The sequence below is a fragment of the Salvelinus fontinalis genome, chromosome 10, assembly GCF_029448725.1.
Source record: "Salvelinus fontinalis isolate EN_2023a chromosome 10, ASM2944872v1, whole genome shotgun sequence".
NCBI lineage: Eukaryota > Metazoa > Chordata > Actinopteri > Salmoniformes > Salmonidae > Salvelinus > Salvelinus fontinalis.
In genome coordinates, this window is record NC_074674.1 from 34,799,345 (window position 1) to 34,817,764 (window position 18,420).

Genomic DNA, 18,420 nt, shown 5'->3' on the forward strand with positions numbered 1-18,420 from the left:
CCCATGGCATGAGTAGAATTGCATGAAATTAGTTTACCCGTGAGGTGGGGTTGCCCCCCCACCAAATCTCGACCCCCAAAATCCTAGAGGTGGCCCTGACTACTGTCACGTTCCTGACCTTATTTCCTTTGTTTAGTCTTGTTTAGTTGGTCAGGACGTGAGCTGGGTGGGCATTCTATGTTATGTGTTTCTATGTTGGGTTGTCAACTAGCCTGATATGGTTCTCAATCAGGGGCAGGTGTTTTACGTTTCCTCTGATTGAGAACCATATTAAGGAAGGCTGTTCTCACTGTTTGTTTGTGGGTGATTGTTGCCGTGTCTGTGTTTGTGCGCCACACGGTACTGTTTTCGTTCCTTCGTTTGTTCACGTCGTTTATTTGTTTTTGTATTTTGTCAAGTGTGTTTTTCGTCTTCGTTGCTATATTAAAAAGATATGTATTCAACCCACGCTGCGTTTTGGTCCGATCCATGCTCCTCTTCAGACGAGGAGGAAGACGAGCGTTACAACTACAGGGAACTACCAAGCTAAGGAAATGGCCACATGCTCTCTTGCTTTAGACAGGGGTTTGAGACGCAGACGTAAAGCCATGATGGGGAGAACACGATGAAGAACAGGAAGGAGAATATGATGAAGAACAGGAAGGAGAACATGATGAAGAACATGAAGGAGAACATGAAGGAGAACATGATGAAGAACATGAAGGAGAACATAATGAAGAACAGGAAGGAGAACATGATGAAGAACAGGAAGGAGAACATAATGAAGAACAGGAAGGGGAACATAATGAAGAACAGGAAGGAGAACATGATGAAGAACATGAAGGAGAACATAATGAAGAACAGGAAGGAGAACATAATGAAGAACAGGAAGGAGAACATAATGAAGAACAGGAAGGGGAACATAATGAAGAACAGGAAGGAGAACATAATGAAGAACAGGAAGGAGAACATGAAGGAGAACATGATGAAGAACATGAAGGAGAACATGAAGGAGAACATGATGAAGAACATGAAGGAGAACATGATAAAGAACAGGAAGGAGAACATAATGAAGAACAGGAAGGAGAACATAATGAAGAACAGGAAGGAGAACATAATGAAGAACAGGAAGGAGAACATAATGAAGAACATGAAGGAGAACATAATGAAGAACATGAAGGAGAACATGATGAAGACATCTTTGTTTTGTTTGCCCTATTGCGCCTTGGCTGTCACCAGCCATTAACAGGCAAACAGGCAAACAGACCTAAGGACCCTATACCTCTTACTGGGTCACGGTGGCAATTCTCACCAGTTTTACTACAACTATAGTAAGTGCAGTGTGGACAGCGAGCAACAATGTCTCATTGAGTGTGTGTGTGTGTGTGTGTGTGCACGCGTGTGCATGTGTGTTGGGTATAGGCTGGTCAATTGGACATGTGAGGCCAGTAGCAGCAGTGAGGCTGACTGCTGGGGGAGACGTTCTACCTCCAACGACCACTCCTTGACTTCCCATTCGCCTCTGTGGACCCCCAGGGCTGGCCAAGCAGCTGCCCGACTGAGCTATAGCTCCAGGCCAAGGCAAAGACCCCAGGCTAACAAGCCAAAGATAGAGAGCTGGGAGGAGGAAGGTGGAAGAGAAGAGAGAAGACAAGATAGCAGAGAGGAGTAAAAAACAAACAGGAAATAAACCAATAAGTCAAGAGAGACACAGAGATAGGCTATGACATTTGTGCTTAACCCTTAGCCTAGAATTTCAGTGGCCCTATGGAAATCTAATTAACATAATACAAAACTCCCCATGTAAATCTGTCTGTTTAAGGTAGAGATATCTGGGCTGTGTCTCAATACATCGCATCCGCCAATATCGCCCTTCCACATCTGCGGTGAAAGGTAGCAGAGCTAGAGCGGTGTTTGTCAGACCATGAGACATCCCAAAAATCAGTCTTCTCACGAAAACCTCTGCAGCATCCGAACGGTTTGGCCTACAAACTATTATGACCACTCTAGTGAAAGATTAGACTCCGTTTCGCTCTAGGACGCCCACAAGCCTTGCAAGACTCGTCTGAAGGTCCCTGGGACCATTTAAAAAAGTTAATGGAAGTATATATGGATACGGTTTAGTGCATAAACTAAGGGAATAAAAACAATAGTTTCCTGATATGTCTTCTATCTCTCAGATATAGGACAGACACTTCACAACAAACTTCCTTTAGATGATTTTTGGGACTATTTGTTCCAGGTCATGAGTCTGTTTCTATTGACTAATAGAAGTAATGCCAAATTCAATTTTGCATCAAATAATTAGTGTTTAATTTTGTCTGATACTTCAAAGGGTCTTAAAATTCAAAATGAAATAGCAAAATGATCCTTGGTATGTCCTTCTTAAAACAATGCCATATAGCTTAGTAGATCAGTGGAGATCAGAGGGCGGATTTCTATAATGGAGATAGCTAGCAACACCAACAAACAGAGCACAGGGCTTCCTCACCCTGTTCCACACAGCTGAACAGGGATACACACACCGGGGGTTTGAAGTTAGTCTGGAGTGGCAAGACGAATAAAGCCTGAGGAGTGTGATGCCAGGTGGAGGAGAGAAGCATCTTCAAACGGTTATCAATACAATTGGCTGTGCCAGATGCAGCAGTTTAACCTCTTTAGCGCGTCGCACTTCTGCTAACTGGATGTGACGCCTCCTTGCCACGGCGCCACAGTCTTCATAGAGCCTCACAACACTGGAGGATGATGGGTACTGAGAGTCCCAGTTGAACTCTGTACAGTTCCTTTAACAGTCCCCAGACTGAACCGCTATATTGTCGCAGTGAAAACAACAAATATATACACAAGGTGAAAAAAAGACGGTGCTCTCAGAACGGTACTTTAAGGCCTGCTTATCGCAGACATCTCAAGGCAGACATTTTCGTGCATGGAAAGAAACTTTTCCTGACTTCTCTCATGACACTTTGTATTGAGTATGTTTATAAAAACAAGTATTAAATACATCTCATCTCACTGAGTTTATCTGTAAATATTTTAACATGCAAGCTATTCACACCATTACATTATATCGGGGCGGAAGGTAGCTTAGTGGTTAGAGCGTTGGACTAGTAACCAAAAGGTTGTGAGATCGAATCCCTGAGCTGGCAAGGTTAAAATCTGTCGTTCTGCCCCTGAACAAGACAGTTAACCCACTGTTCCTAGGCCGTCATTGAAAGTAAGAATTTGTTCTTAACTGACTTGCCTAGTTAAATAAAGATAAAAAAAGATATCTATATGTAATAGCAGGTAACTACATGGCTTAATGACACTTAATATCAACCAACCTGTCTAATCATGTGTCCATCAGTCAAACAACAATTTCTCTAATCATTCAGCCATGGTAAAGTTTGTAACACTGATATATCCTGGGGCCTGAACAGAAGAGGAATAAATACACAAGCAAAACCTTCTTATAGTGCCAAGATGAGCAGAGAGAGAAGGGCAGAGGCCCAGGCTGCCAAGGATGTGGCAGAGGCATTATGGACTGCAGCTGGCATGTGATTAGGCTGGCTCTCCGTGCTAGCAGCCCTGCACCCCTTGATCCTGCACAGATGCAGGTCTCCACAGACCTAGGAGTGCCAAGAGTGGATGCTCCAGACCTAGAACCCTCAGCTTCGGTACAGATACATGCAAACACACATACTAGCATGAACACACACACACACACACACATGAATGCATGCACGCACGTACAGACAGCGTAAACCTTGCACATTCTGTCTCTCTCACTCTGACAGGCTATACGAATTCTGGTAGACAAAGAACATAGGATTTCATTTTCAGGGGGAGGACGATTGCTGTTTTTATGTGCACAAGGAATGTATCCGCCCATGCTATACTGCAAACCATAGAAAGAGAGTGATAGAGAGAGGGGGGGGTGAGGGAGCGAGAGGGAGCAAGAGGGAGAGAGTGTGAGCGAGAGATAGAGAGAGGGAGATGGGGTGGTGTAGGGAGTATAACATGCTCATCAGGTTTAAAGGACACATACCGCTGGGCTGACCATCAGTACCTGACCCATGGGGCAGATACACAGTAATTAAGCTGTGGATTACCTGATGGTTGAGTGAAAGAGACATGGGGAGAGGGGTAAAAGAATGCAATGGAGGAGATGAGATAGAACAGACAAGATGTACAGTATTTAGGGTAGCTAATGAAGGCGGAGAGGAAAAGTAAGGGGGGGCCGTGGAGGAGGAAAAGCTGAGATAACTTTTGAAAACTGGGCCCTGGTTTATCTGTATTTCGCCTATCAGATATAACTAAATGCATAGAAATAAAATGAATAGAACGGACGAATCATTGACTTTAATGGGGACTTCCGTTCTATTCATTCAATTTCTATGCGTTTAATCCTATCCGATAGGCAAAATCCAGATAGATACCTTTTGAAAAACTAGTCCCAGTAGATAGGGAACCTAGGTCTGCACCGTGTGGTGTTCAAACACACACGTCCTCACAGACACTATAGATTCATTCTTCCTCCCCGAAGACACCAAGGAGCTCCTGAGGACACACACCGGGTTACAGCGCTACTGTGAGGGTGTCTGCTGGTCCAGGAACAGACTGGACAATCACTGAGGAACAAAGAGGAAGAAAGGTGTGTGGGTAGGGGGCAGAGGTTCTCCAATAACACTGCCAGGTACAGGCCACACTATCTCTCTGGTTCTAAGGTTACCCTGCTGTACCCAGAGACATGCAGCACACTGTTTAGTCAGACTTGAAAGTCCACAAAAACATCAAACAGTTCCCGGAAGTCTGTACTTTTTCTGTATTTACAAGGACTACCAAGTTTGAACAATAGAAGATTAGACAATATAATGTAACAAACCTTTTACATTGTCACCAAATCACATTAAAGTAACAATGAACATAGTGTTTAAAGGTAATAGCACATAATATTACTGTAAGATATTGTTCAAAAAAGCCATTACTGTTCCCCTCCGCCATGGTTCTACCAACAGGATATGACTTCACTTCCTCTCTACAACACTGGTTCAACAGGCCTGTAAAACTGGATGGATAGATACATGTACAGAACTGGTGAGCCAGACCATGAAGATGAACTTTAATACAAAGCAATCAATATAAAACTGATTTAACTCTATACAGGTTAGAAACCTTTGAGCCACAAAGTTTACTGGTCACGCAGCACTCCCCTTCAACAAGAGCTATAAAAATAGAGAAAAGAGAAACGTATTGTTTTTATGAGATATATTCCCCCAGTGGTCCGGTCAATAATGACTTGATATATCAGTGACTGCCTTGCTATTTGCACTGTTTTTGCTGTGTTTTCTGTGCCTGTGATTGAGCAGGGCTATTTTCACACGTGGAGAGAGGTGGTTCAGGACAAGGGAGGCTAACGTCTGTTTGATCAAAGTTTATGTGAAATTTCCCGGGGCCACCAGGGGAGCCGGTGTTTATGAACTGTAATAAAAAGAGTCATTTTGATGGCATGACCCCGGTGCTGTGGCAGGGGGGATTTGGTTATGTCTCTGTTTGCAAGGAAGCTCAGAGCAGATCTCCGAGAGACAGAAAAGGGAGAGAGGGAGAATGGGAGAGGACAGACAGAGAAATATGGAGAGAGGGAGAGAGATAGAGAGAGGGAGAGAAATGGAAGGCGATAACACCTCTGTGTTCTCTAAGCAGCCAGACAACAGCTTAATGAAGTCACTTTACAGCCCCTGGATTAACTTGATTAAAATAATCCCATTCATTTAAATATATATTATACTATATTAATTGGAAATGACTATATATATATATGTATGCATTAACATCACACATACTATTAATTTGATCATGTTAAATGAAACTAAAATAAATATTTAACTTTTTGTCTTGCTTACCAAAAAATTCTGCATCGCATAATACATGTAGGACTGCATTGCATATAAAACTGCCGGGAGAGGGTATCAAAGGCAGCACATTAGATCAACACAGACCACAACGGATGCCATATGAAAAGTTAAAAATAGAATGTAAAGTCTAAACCATTCAGAGCGACATGTCTTTGTGCACAGCGCTGCATTGTGTTGCTAAATAAACTGGCCCAGGTCACTGAAACTGCAGGAGAAATCACTGAGTGTCTGATCTATGAAGCTTTGCTGTGACAACACTGCTCGTGTTCCTGTTAGATGAGGAGATATCATAAAATCAATGGTGTTTGCTGTAAGCAAGTACAGGTATATAGCACACTCATATCTACCATAACAAGCACTGTCTGGGGGCCCATAATTGATAATAACCACTGAGTGAGTTCATGGGAGCTGAAGGATAACCGTGAGGCTCGGAAACTCAGGTGTTTGTCTGAAGTGGTAAACAAAACAAGAGCTTACTTAAATGGCAGCAACAGAACTGTCATCCAATATAATAAAGCCTTCAGATTGTGTCTGTGTAACACTAACAACCAGCATGAAGATAGATTCCTTAATTCATCAACACAGCACAAACACACATTGCAAAATGTTTATGTTGATGAGCATACGGAAATAGATTGCATGTCCCCATTGAACAACTCACACTAAAACATACACACATTTATTTTACTGTCCTTGTGGAGGCCAAACAATTGATTCCCCTTCAATGTCCTATTTTCCCTAACCCCTATACGTAAATCTAACCCTTAACCTAACCTTAACGCTAACCCCTAATTCTAACCCTAAACCTAACCCTTAAGGCTAAAATAGCCTTTTTCCTTGTGGGGACCAGTGAAATGTACCCACTTGTTTTCGTATTTAAAAAAAAAACACACAACCAGGGTGGGCTGGATTATTAAGGTAGTATCAAGCAGGAATAATAAAGCAGGTTCTTAAGATTTGAATAAGAATCAAATGAAACAGTAACCACCAAAGGGCCAGCAGGGCTAATCCCCTCAATATTACTGAAAATAAAGAGGGGGGGGGGAAACAGAAAGAGAGGAGAGCTAGAGTGAGAAGAGGAGGGAGGAGGTGGGGAAAGAGAGAGAGAGAGATATATATATTAAATGTAGAATACAAAATACCATTATCTACAGATTTAATGTAAAGCTGTTGCTATGACGCAACTGGCTAGCATAGGCTGAGAGATAAAACAGGTTAATGAGTCCACAAATAACAATTAGGTTTTCAAAAACAATTCTGTTTTGCACACACACACATTTACACAAAGAAACACATCCTGCATGTTGAGGTGACACGGATGCCTCTACATTCAGATCGTGATTACTGTACTGTTCATTTCCTATGCGTTGAACACCAGCGTTGGTTCCACAGAATATGTCCAATGTCAAAGCACGTGCACAGGCAGCAGATGGCATGAAACAGTTGGCAGGAGCGAGTGAGCATGAATATCTGTTCACTAATAACCCTTTAATTACTTCAGATGGGCAATGGGATCAAACAGCCAGACTCACATAGGAATTACCCTTAAATGAGACCGGACTGGAAAAATATGCTTACCCCTTATGTTACCAATAAGGACCTTCACTTGAGGGGAAAAAGTTTTGTGTGTTTTTTTGCTTAATAAATAGATAAATAGCATACATTATCTGAGGTGAGAGAACTCCTTTGTCTGTGTGACTATATATACAATGACAACATTACAGTCACCGCCAGTACACTGGTATAACACTGTAATATTGAATGCTGCTGGCAAGAAAATTCCTGCAGTGAGTGAATGTCATGAAGAATTCCTTCATCTGCTAGGATAACGTTAACCTTCTCCATTTTGTTCCACTGACTGAACCCACTTCTCGGGCAAATATGCTACAAAAGATGTGCACTATTTGGGTTTTTCTCTCCCAGACAGAGTTCTAGGCTGCATCTGCTAGCTTCTCTGTTTCATTACGTAAATGGAGAGTGAATCCCATTCAGCGCCTGCCCTTTTCCTACGGGTTGTGAAAGCATACATTCTAATGACGACACCTTTACTATTGAATAACGACACTGAGAGAGGAAAATAAATTGCTGTTCAAAAGGAGGTATTACTCTTGGCATTGTGGGATTGTAGAGGATTGGACAGCTGTGACCCGCACATTGAGACCAAGCTGTATAAATGAAGACATAAATAACCTCATATAGAGTAGTATTAGTGGGTTTGTGTTTGAGTGTGCATGTATATACATGTATCTCTGCGGGTGTGTGTGTGAGCATGCACATTTGTGTGTTCCTGTGTGTGTTTGTGCGACTGTGTGAACGTGTGTGTTCGTGAGAGTTTGCGTGCGTGTGCATGGATGTGTGTGTGAATGTGTGCGTGCGCATGTGTGTGGGGACATAAATCCCTCTCAAGTGTAAGACAAACAGAGTGGTAGCTGTGTGAGGGCTGAGACGGCCTTGCCTGGTTATTGTATTTCCTTCCCTTGAATCCTGGTAAAGACCCCCACAGCCCTCCGCTGTCACTCAGGCCATACTGTCATCAGCCAGTAACCAGGTTGGAGGGATGAAGGAGGGGCCTGGCTCAGGCCCCAAAATAAAATTAAAAGGGAATTATGACTGGCTGACACTTTGTGGTCAATTGCTCATTTATTTTGGTGTGTAGTACAGGGTGGGGCACTGCTGTATCCTGTTATGGCCATGAGGAGAGGGTTGGTCTGGGAGGATGGACCTCTAGGTATTATTATTAGCTCAATGTCAATAGTATAAGCACCCAAGAGGTCTTTGTGTTTACATGCTGTTACTCTTACCTTGTCTCCTTTTCCTTGACCTAAGAGAGGGAGGATACATGGTCTGGTCCACTGTAGTAGAACAGATTGAATAATAATTATTCCATTTCACTTAATTGCATGTTTGAGTAAACATGCTTACAACTCATTAGTATTTTATTAGGTAATACTGTAGACATATAGTAGCAGGGAAGTAGCCTCACAGCCCATGCTATTACATTGTTGCATCTACAAGGTGTTACCACACAGTATCAGCATCACTGCAAGGAGCATGGAGGAGCCAGATGCTGATATTAGAGTGTCTATGTGTAATTAATAGACATTAGCAGTCAACCAGTTTCCAGCACAACAGGGTCTCCAGCCTGGGACGTCAGGGGGAACCAGGAAGCTGTCTCTCTCCTCAGAGGCCCACAAAGGCTCAGTGAGGGGTGTTAGGATCCAGGAGCATCAGACAGGTGCCAGAGAGCGAAGATGGTTAGTATTGTATATACTGTGCGGACGTCTCACAACCCGAATGCAAGCACACACATTCAAAAAGACAGGAACATGGCACAGGTAAGCACATAGGCCTATTCATGTACACACATAGTGCTTATGAGCACTTGCACATGCACTTGCAGGCACATAGGACCCAATTGGCATGCATATTACACACAGAGGTACACAAATATCCTGAAATCTATCTGTAATGCAGGAGGAGTGTATTGGTCAGGTGCAACTTTTTGCATTAATGTTGTCCATCCTGTCCCTCTCTCTAATCAGGTGTGGTGTGGTGGCAATATGACAGAGTTATCAATTATCCAGAGCACAGTGGCACTCTGGCTTCCCCCAGCTCTGTGTTAAATTAAGTTGTCAGCGCTGTCTCTCCGATTTCCCCCATCACACAGGCAGACGCTGATGCTGCATGACGGCAGCTCGCCGCCGCTCCTCGCCGGCTGCCGCCCCGCATCTCGCCTGCAATTCATCAGCTCCGGAACATACTGGCCCAGGCTCAGTCCACGCCAGCACACACGCCGCGCAGCGCTGGAACCAACCAGCGGATGGCAGGAGAAAGAGATGGATCACCTTCCAAAAAAACATTGTCGCTAACAGAGGACAGGGTTCAGTGGAATTTTTCCCCAGTGTCTGTGATCACGTGTTAAGTGTGTGTGAGAGAGAGAGAGAGAGAGAGAGAGAGAGAGAGAGAGAGAGAGAGAGAGAGAGAGAGAGAGAGAGAGAGAGAGAGAGAGAGAGAGAGAGAGAGAGAGAGAGAGAGAGAGAGGGAGAAATAGTAGAAAGATAACGAGGGAAATGAAATAGCTTGAGAAGGATAGATAGAGAGAAAGCAGAGAGAAAGAAGACTGAAACAGGGATAGTGAAGGACAATCTCTGGTGAGCATGCAGACAGCAGGGCAGGCAGGGCAGGCCATTGGCCCCCTTGTCCTGTGGGGACTAGAGCACAGGTGAGGGCAGAGAATGTGGGCCACTGGGCAGGGAGGGAAACTTGGCCACTGGGCAGGGAGGTAAGCTTGGCCACTGGGCAGGGAGGGAAGCTTGACCACTGGGCAGGGAGGGAAGCTTGGCCACTGGGCAGGGAGGGAAGCTTGGCCACTGGGCAGGGAGGGAAGCTTGGCCACTGGGCAAGGAGGGAAGCTTGGCCACTGGGCAGGGAGGGAAGCTTGGCCACTGGGCAAGGAGGGAAGCTTGGCCACTGGGCAAGGAGGGAAGCTTGGCCACTGGGCAAGGAGGGAAGCTTGGCCACTGGGCAGGGAGGGAAGCTTGGCCACTGGGCAGGGAGGGAAGCTTGGCCACTGGGCAGGGAGGGAAGCTTGGCCGCTGTGCAGGGAGGGAAGCTTGGCCGCTGGGCAGGGAGGGAAGCTTGGCCGCTGTGCAGGGAGGGAAGCTTGGCCACTGGGCAGGGAGGGAAACTTGGCCACTGGGCAGGGAGGGAAGCTTGGTCACTGGGCGGGGAGGGAAGCTTGGCCACTGGGCGGGGAGGGAAGCTTGGCCACTGGGCGGGGAGGGAAGCTTGGCCACTGGGCGGGGAGGGAAGCTTGGCCACTGGGCAGGGAGGGAAGCTTGGCCACTGGGCAGGGAGGGAAGCTTGGCCACTGGACAGGGAGGGAAGCTTGGCCACTGGGCTGAAGGGCATGGGAACGAACAGTGACAGAGGAGGCAGCAAGCCGCGAGAGGGAAGGGGCCAGACCAGACCAGACAGCCGGTCGACAGAAATAATGGATAACTGTAAAACAGCGGGATGCTAAGCTCTGTGCTAAAGTATTTATTTGTGATGAATAGTAATGATGGCACACTTACAAAGCACTTGGTTAATATGGAATGGCTCGAGAGGCGGGTATCGTTCACAAAGTCCTTAACAGGGCCCATGCTCCTCTGTGGCCACAGGGAGATGCCAAACCCTGCCCACCCCCAGTCCCCTTCCACACCCCACCCCTCCAATCCACAATCAAAACATTTGCCATCCCTTTACACTGTCTCTGCCCTGGTGTTCAATAATACATGAAACACCATTCTGAGATATTAACTTACTTACACAAAATATACTTTAAAAAGTGTGATTTAAGTAAATTTGGTTGGCGTTCAATGCTGCCCAGCTGTCACGGTCTAGCTAACCTAAATAATCCACTATAGCGTTCCTTCGTTCTAAGGACTTTGGTTGGATGCCACTGTAAAGGGAATAAACTACTCCTTTTATACTTCAAACGTTCCTCGCTGTTTAATGAAATCAGTCTTGTAATTTTCTCTTAAATCTAGCTATTATTGAATCCTAGTGATAATGAGTACATGTTGACCTTGCTTACAAACAATATTTACTTTATGTATTTACCAGGCTAATATAAGGCAACAGTGCTAAATCTTTCACCAAAGGCAGCAAAAAACTGTCAGAGTATCTCTCCTACTAATAATCTGTATCCATCCCAACCCCAGTGTATCACTGGCACAGGCTTCAGCAGCCATGGATCAAACAGTCATAACCTCCAGTTCCAGGGATAAGCTGCAATCAAATCTATGGGGGAGCTTTAAACAGGGAAGAGAGAGACAGACAACGGGAAGTCAGCAGAGAGGAGTGAGGGGGCAGGAGTGTGAGGGGGAGGCTGCAGCGATGCCTCTGAGTGGAGATGGCACACCTCTCACCTGTGACGTGCCTGAACGGGCCGCGGGAGGGTGGCGAGCTAAGCTCCTGCGCTTAATTGGGCACTCAAATGCTATCGGTCCCTTCCCAACGATTCTCGAGGTGACACATGGCAGAGGGAAAGAGAGAGAGAGGTCCCATGGTGGGAATAGAACAGTGTGTGAGGAGAGAGGAAATGGAACACAGGGTTTAGCACCTCCTATGGCCAGTTTTTTTCCCTTCTCTCTGGGTTTTTGGGAGGATGAAGGATGGAGGGAACGATGGTACATGTGGTCCGAAGCTGTGCCAAAGATGACAGGGCAAAATTAACCCCTCAGTGCTGGAAAGAATGGAATCCGGGGTTGAGGCATTATATAATTATCATAATATATGATAATCTCTAATATATCAGTCGATTAGCCAAATCCATAATGTCGGGGTCAACAACAACAAAAAATTATATGAAACTCTCCATGGTGTTGCCACAGTTCGCGTCGGTGGACTTGCCTAAGACTATGTCCTGATAAGGATTTTCACATTTAATAAAGTCGCATGCATCACTGACATATTATTGACTTAGGACATTTACATACCACAATGAACTTGTGACCTTGTGAAATACATCAGACAAACAGCCTTTTGAATGTATATGCTTCCTTTTAACCTTGACTTTTACAGTATCTTCACTGTAACGATAACAGAAGCTTTGCAGGAGACACTGAGTAAACAGCTCTAAATGTATTTCTATTTTCCAGTCCATCAAAGCTTGCGGCGGCTAATCCCTTTCTTATATAAATAGCTCTTTGGTGGAGAGTGTAGCTGCCGCATGGAGCTCCAACCCTTCTGTCCCTGAAGCTACAGCCAGGATAAGCTGTGTGTTGGATTGGCACACCGGGCTGCCTGGGGCCTGCTGCTGTGCTGGCCGCCAGTACAGATGGAGGGCAGGGCTGGGGAATGCCAGCTTGTCAGTCGGATTAAAACGACTCATTTATTCACTGAAGTATCGCGCAAAGCGACTGGGCCAAAGCAGGGTGAGACGGGGGGGACGGGGGTCGAATAATGGCAGAGGTGGGGGCAGTTTGAAAGTGAGAGTGGGTCTTCAACTAACTGCCCCTTACCCATCCCTCCCTTATCTCCCTCCATGTCGTTTTTCTGCCGGTTACTTATCTTTCTGGGGCTGCCAGAAGCCATTACTGCAGTGTACGGAAGGCGGCCGGCGGGGTGGCATCCCCCCGTGCCCGGGTGACAGATTGCCGCTCGGCATTGGTAGCGGAGGAGGTGAGGCTGGAAAGCGATTGGCTCTGATGGTCAGGAAGTGGGCACTGAGGGATAGCAAAGGGAGGAGGGGGAAGAGGAGAAGGAGGACAGAGAGGCAGGGAGAGGATGACAAGACCTGGCTGTGTGACCTTTCATATTAGGTGAGTTACTTAAAGGGGCACCGCTGCTGCTTTTAAGAGCATGCTTGGAAGTGGTGGGAACTGTGGTGCAGCCGGCTTGTACATGGATGCCAGGGCAAGGAGAGGGCACTGGGAACCTCAGTCTGAGAGGATGGCCCTGAGAGGAACAGTCACTGTCCATGGACTGATCTATGTATACATGCCTCACTCAAATCAACAAGCACAGAGTGTTGGTAGAGGTTCAAACTGTAGACCAAGTCAGATTCACCTCTGCAAGGTTAGGTACAACTTTTTTGTTGTTAGAAGGTCTGCTATTACTGGTACTAAGGCACTCGAAGACCAGACAGAGTTCTACTGAAGATCCCTGCTAAGAGGCTACTTCTTACAAGGTCCATGGAACTTCACCATTTCAACATCGACTTAAAGTACAGTACTAGGTTTTAAGCACAACCTTTCAAATCTTTTGGAATGATTGTATCGTAAACACTGTTGGCTACTATTTATACAAGGGCATTGACCTTCCTAACCATTTTGCCAGACAAATGTCTAGAAAAATCAGAGGAGTGACACATGGTGTGTCATGGAGTGACTGGTCAGTGCCCGCAGTCCATCCCATAATCCCTCACTCTCAGGTCACTGTCAGGCCAACGGTGTGTGTGTGGTGTGGTGTGTCGGGTGTGTGTGTGTGGCAGGGCTAGGGGGGTGAACCTTGGAAGGCTTTTATTGGGTCTAATTACTCCCGATAGCTGTAATTTACAGGTTGACAGCAGGGAGAAATCGGCAAGATTCACACTTCTGCGGGTCAGCATCTGTCGCCATTACGGCGGCGTGCGCGCTGTCGGCCAGTCTGCGAGCGAGCAGTGAGGAACGGTAAAAAACAAACGGCGTGTGACAGATTAGCAGTGCGGGCTAAAGGACCTTCCACTGACACATCATTTCTCTCTCTCCCCGAGTTTGTTTCGCGGCAGCTGTCACCAATAAAACGGAAAAGCGGGAGATGGGGAGGTGGGGGAGGTGGCGGTGGCTTTTGTTCCAGTTCCAGGGAGATGGGTGGTGCAGGAGGAGGAGGAGGAGGAGGAGAAGAAGAGTTCAGTGAGTGACCTGTTTAAAAGTCTGGCCTCACTTTTTAATGGCATATTAGGAGGAAACAAGGGCAAGATTGGGTCAAGCTGTATGCTTCTGCCGACTTCATATGAATGACCTCTTCTAGTTCTCTGTTTTAGGTCTGCGTTACAAATTGCATGTGTCACCCTGAAGAGATCATTTTAGATCTGCTTTCGACTGCATGTATGGTACAGTAAGGAGCACAAAGGTATTCTAGAGGGTAAGCATTAGCTCGGGGCAGTCATTCTGACTGTACTGCAGCCCCGTCACACACACACACACCCTCCCTCCTTCCTCTTTCCTCCCATCCCATGTGGCTTTCCTCCCCCCAGCCTAGTCCTATGCTGCACAGATCCGAGCCAGAAAGGGCCCGTGCCAGAGTGGGATGGTGGTGGCGTACTGCTCTCCCCCTGTCCATCTCATTGCTTCCCATCACAGGGCCTGGCTGTTCTCTAGTCTGTACATTAGGTTAGCCTCTCATGGATCCTGGCAGACCAACTTTTCCTTGACCTCCAACTAAATGTCATCCTCTCAGTTGTTGTTTCACTGAACCTGATGGTTTGGGTTTACATGGATTCCCAACAAAATTGTAAGTAAGAGGAGCATGGTCAGTGAACGCATTACAAAAATGGCAAACAAATGACGACATCTGTCCTTTAATTGTGCTTGTAGCAGCTTCTGTACGAGTATATTGACTTCTTATGGGTGTCCTTAGAGTAGGCATGCACAGGCCTCTATCTTTGTTATCTCTACTCTCCATCCCCAAACGGACCCATAATGCCTGGCGGGTAATGGGCGAGCCCACGGGTCTGGCCTTGTCCTGTTCAATATCTAAAGGGAGACTGGTGGCTCTGTGTGCCAACCTCCAGAGCCCCAGTGTTCCCACAAGTGCCATATGGGCGGTCCAGTCCCATTCCATTAGCAGGGCCCAAACAGAGGCCTGGACCCCGGCCCTCCTGGCCCTCCCCTTGCATAGCCACTGGGCATAGCCTGCCTACCACCAGCTGCCAAGACTAGAGCAGGGTAAAGGCAAGAGGACAGCCACAGCCACGTCACACCTGGCCCTGTCAGCAACGAACAGCAAGCCACCAGCCTCTGAAAACACTGGGACACAATTGAGATAGGATTATTGGACAGACAAAAAAGAAACTGAACAATGTGTGCAGTCATAGAGATGTGATAAAAATTACAATAAAGACACTCGCTCAAATTCATGCTGTCCAAAAATTATTAGAGTTAACAGTGTTAATTTACTTGGAAGCCTATAAAGGAATTATAATAGACAGAGGATTAAAAGTGAGACGATTAAGTAGATTATTGCAATTAAAATGACTCTCATGTTTTGCAGTAAGGGTGCAATGATTTGAATTTAGGTCTGCAGTCACTGAAGGAAGGCATGAGGGCTAGAGAACCAAGAGGGAGAACAGAGAGAGAGAGGGAGCGAAGGAGAGAGAGAGAGAAAGAGAAGGGGAGACAGAGAGGAGAGAGATGTTTAGCACATCGTCTGGGAATGCCAGTGTGTGCCTCAGCAGCCTGTACCTGCCACAGGACCTGAGGCCTTTTTTAATTAATCATTACACACAATGAATAATTCAGCCATTATCACTGTGGATATATAGCATTGCTCGTTAGTCTCACAGGAACTACTTTTCCAATCAATTTTCACGTTTCCTTTAATAAGCTAGTTCCCAGTGAGAGATACAAACACACCACATAATAATAGCTCTTGCAGAGCATATATAATTCATCATCAAACGTCTATAGTTATCTACAGTACCAGTCAAAAGTTTGGACACACCTACTCATTCAAGGATTCTTCTTTATTTTTACTATTTTCTACATTGTAGAATTAGAGTGAAGACATCAAAACTATAAAATAACACATATGGAATCATGAAGTAACCAAAAAAGTGTTAAACAAATCAAAATATATTTTAGATTCGTCAAAGTAGCCACCCTTTGCCTTGATGACAGCTTTGCATACTCTTGGCATTCTCTCAACCAGCTTCGTGAGGTATGCCTTTCCAACAGTCTTGAAGGAGTTCCCACATATGCTGAGCACTTGTTGGCTGCTTTTAACACTTTTTGGGTTACTACATAATTCCATATGTGTTATTTGATCGTTTTGATGTCTTCACTACTTTTCTAAAATGTAGAACATAGTAAAATAAAGAAAAACCCTTGAATGAGTAGGTGTGTCCAAACTTTTGACTGGTACTGTATATTTCAAAGATACATTCCCAAATGACACAAATATCAACTGCAACTAGGCCTAATCCATGGTTAACTGTAAAGGTTCTATGTGTATGTTGTTTCTAGATGTAAGGTAAGGTAATATGAAGCCTGCTGGCTGAATGAGAGAAGTCATGCATATCAGACAAAATATTATTGTTACAGCCAACAACTTTATCATTAAGGTTTTTCACATCTTACACACTCATTCAAGCAAACACATACTCTAACAGGATATTACAGGACAACCAACCAGGCTCACAGGTAAAATAGGCCTACAACAAATCATGACACTGTGTCACCTTGCCCTCTTTTGGGGTGACTTAACAACTCAAAATAACCAGACTGAGTGTTGTGGTTCTGGTTCCCACAGATGAGAAATCATTGACTTCTCATTGAAAGCGGATTTATAGTAGGTACCAAGGGTCTCCCAGTGTGTTTCAGTGGCCTACCTACCATGTTAGATGTCAGGGAAAGGATTGGGGGGGCTCGCCTGGTCCCCAACTTCCCCCCAAGGACAGCATGGGGGGCAGAGGAGCACTGATTGAGAGCAACACCTGTCAGGTAAGGCTTTCACAGTTGACGGCACTCAAGGTGAGCAAAGCCCACCGCTATGACCGCTAATCTCCGATGTGCCAGTCTCCACTGGGATACCGGCAGGGTCCTGAGCACCCGATCGAGCCGCCTCACGGCTGCCGTCCCACTAACTAACATCTCCTCAGTCTCCTGAGCCGAATGACCCACGCTGATGTGCTCTAAATACATTTCATTATCGTCATGATGATTATAGCCGTGATTGTGTGTAGCTGGTAATGCGCTGCAGCAGCTCCCCCCTGGGAGGTGTCTGTGAGACTGAATGATTAAAACACGTATGATGAACCATGCATCAAAACATCACTGTGGGGTTCCTACAACATACAGGCAACCACCTCCACTGATGCTGTACACAAGCACATAACAAGGGATTGTAGTCTACTGAGGGTTTGGGGGATTTAAAGGTAAAAACTACAGGATAAAATGACAGCAGGTGGAAATTGTCAATGGAGTGAATTGACCTTTGCTGACCCCATCCATATCCATAACCTTAACACTATATATAACATATACAGTAAATTAATACCATATAGTCTTTGGAATAAACTCACTATCAAACAATAAATGAAGGAAGGATGAGGGCTTTGTCCCATCTGGACCAGGCTTCCACCACATGTGATGACAGAAAGTGAAGTGAGTTAATGTGACAGCGTTCGATGAATGTTTAATCTGACATTCGCATACATCCCTAGCTGGGATCATCCCAAGTCAAAACCCAACAAAGACACACAGCAGGTGTCTGCAATATTCATATGCTACACGCTTCATTACGAATGAAACATACCAAGGTCCGTGCATTTATTTATTCATTTCGATTATCGAAACAAAAGACAGAAAAATGGAGATTAAGACACGGTCGGTGCGCTATTCTATATTTGTCTCACAGATTTGTAACAATTTGTTTTGTGACAAATAACTGTGCCTGGTGAAATCCCACTGTCACCTCAGTGAGAGTCGGGCTGTGGCTCTGATGAGAGACGTTTTACTGTACTGTAGGGCTGCAACAAATCACTGTCTGTCTCTGTAGCTCTCTGCACTTCAGGAGACCACAGCAGTTTGCCCTTTGCCCTGTCCAGGAGCGTACAGTGTCTCATCTCACAACACATACTGAGTGGTCTCAGAGAGACATGAACCAAAGTCCACATCTACAGCAGAGTATAGGATAGTTTTCATATTTTCACAATTAATGATCCCACTAGGTGTCCTTCGCAAAGCCCACTAGGCAGATTACATGACTGATGTCTCGCTTGTCAGGTAAGGAATAACTCATTATTTATTAAGAGTATGTCACTATAATGCATGCCTTTGGGCCCAGTGTTTTATCTTTGCAA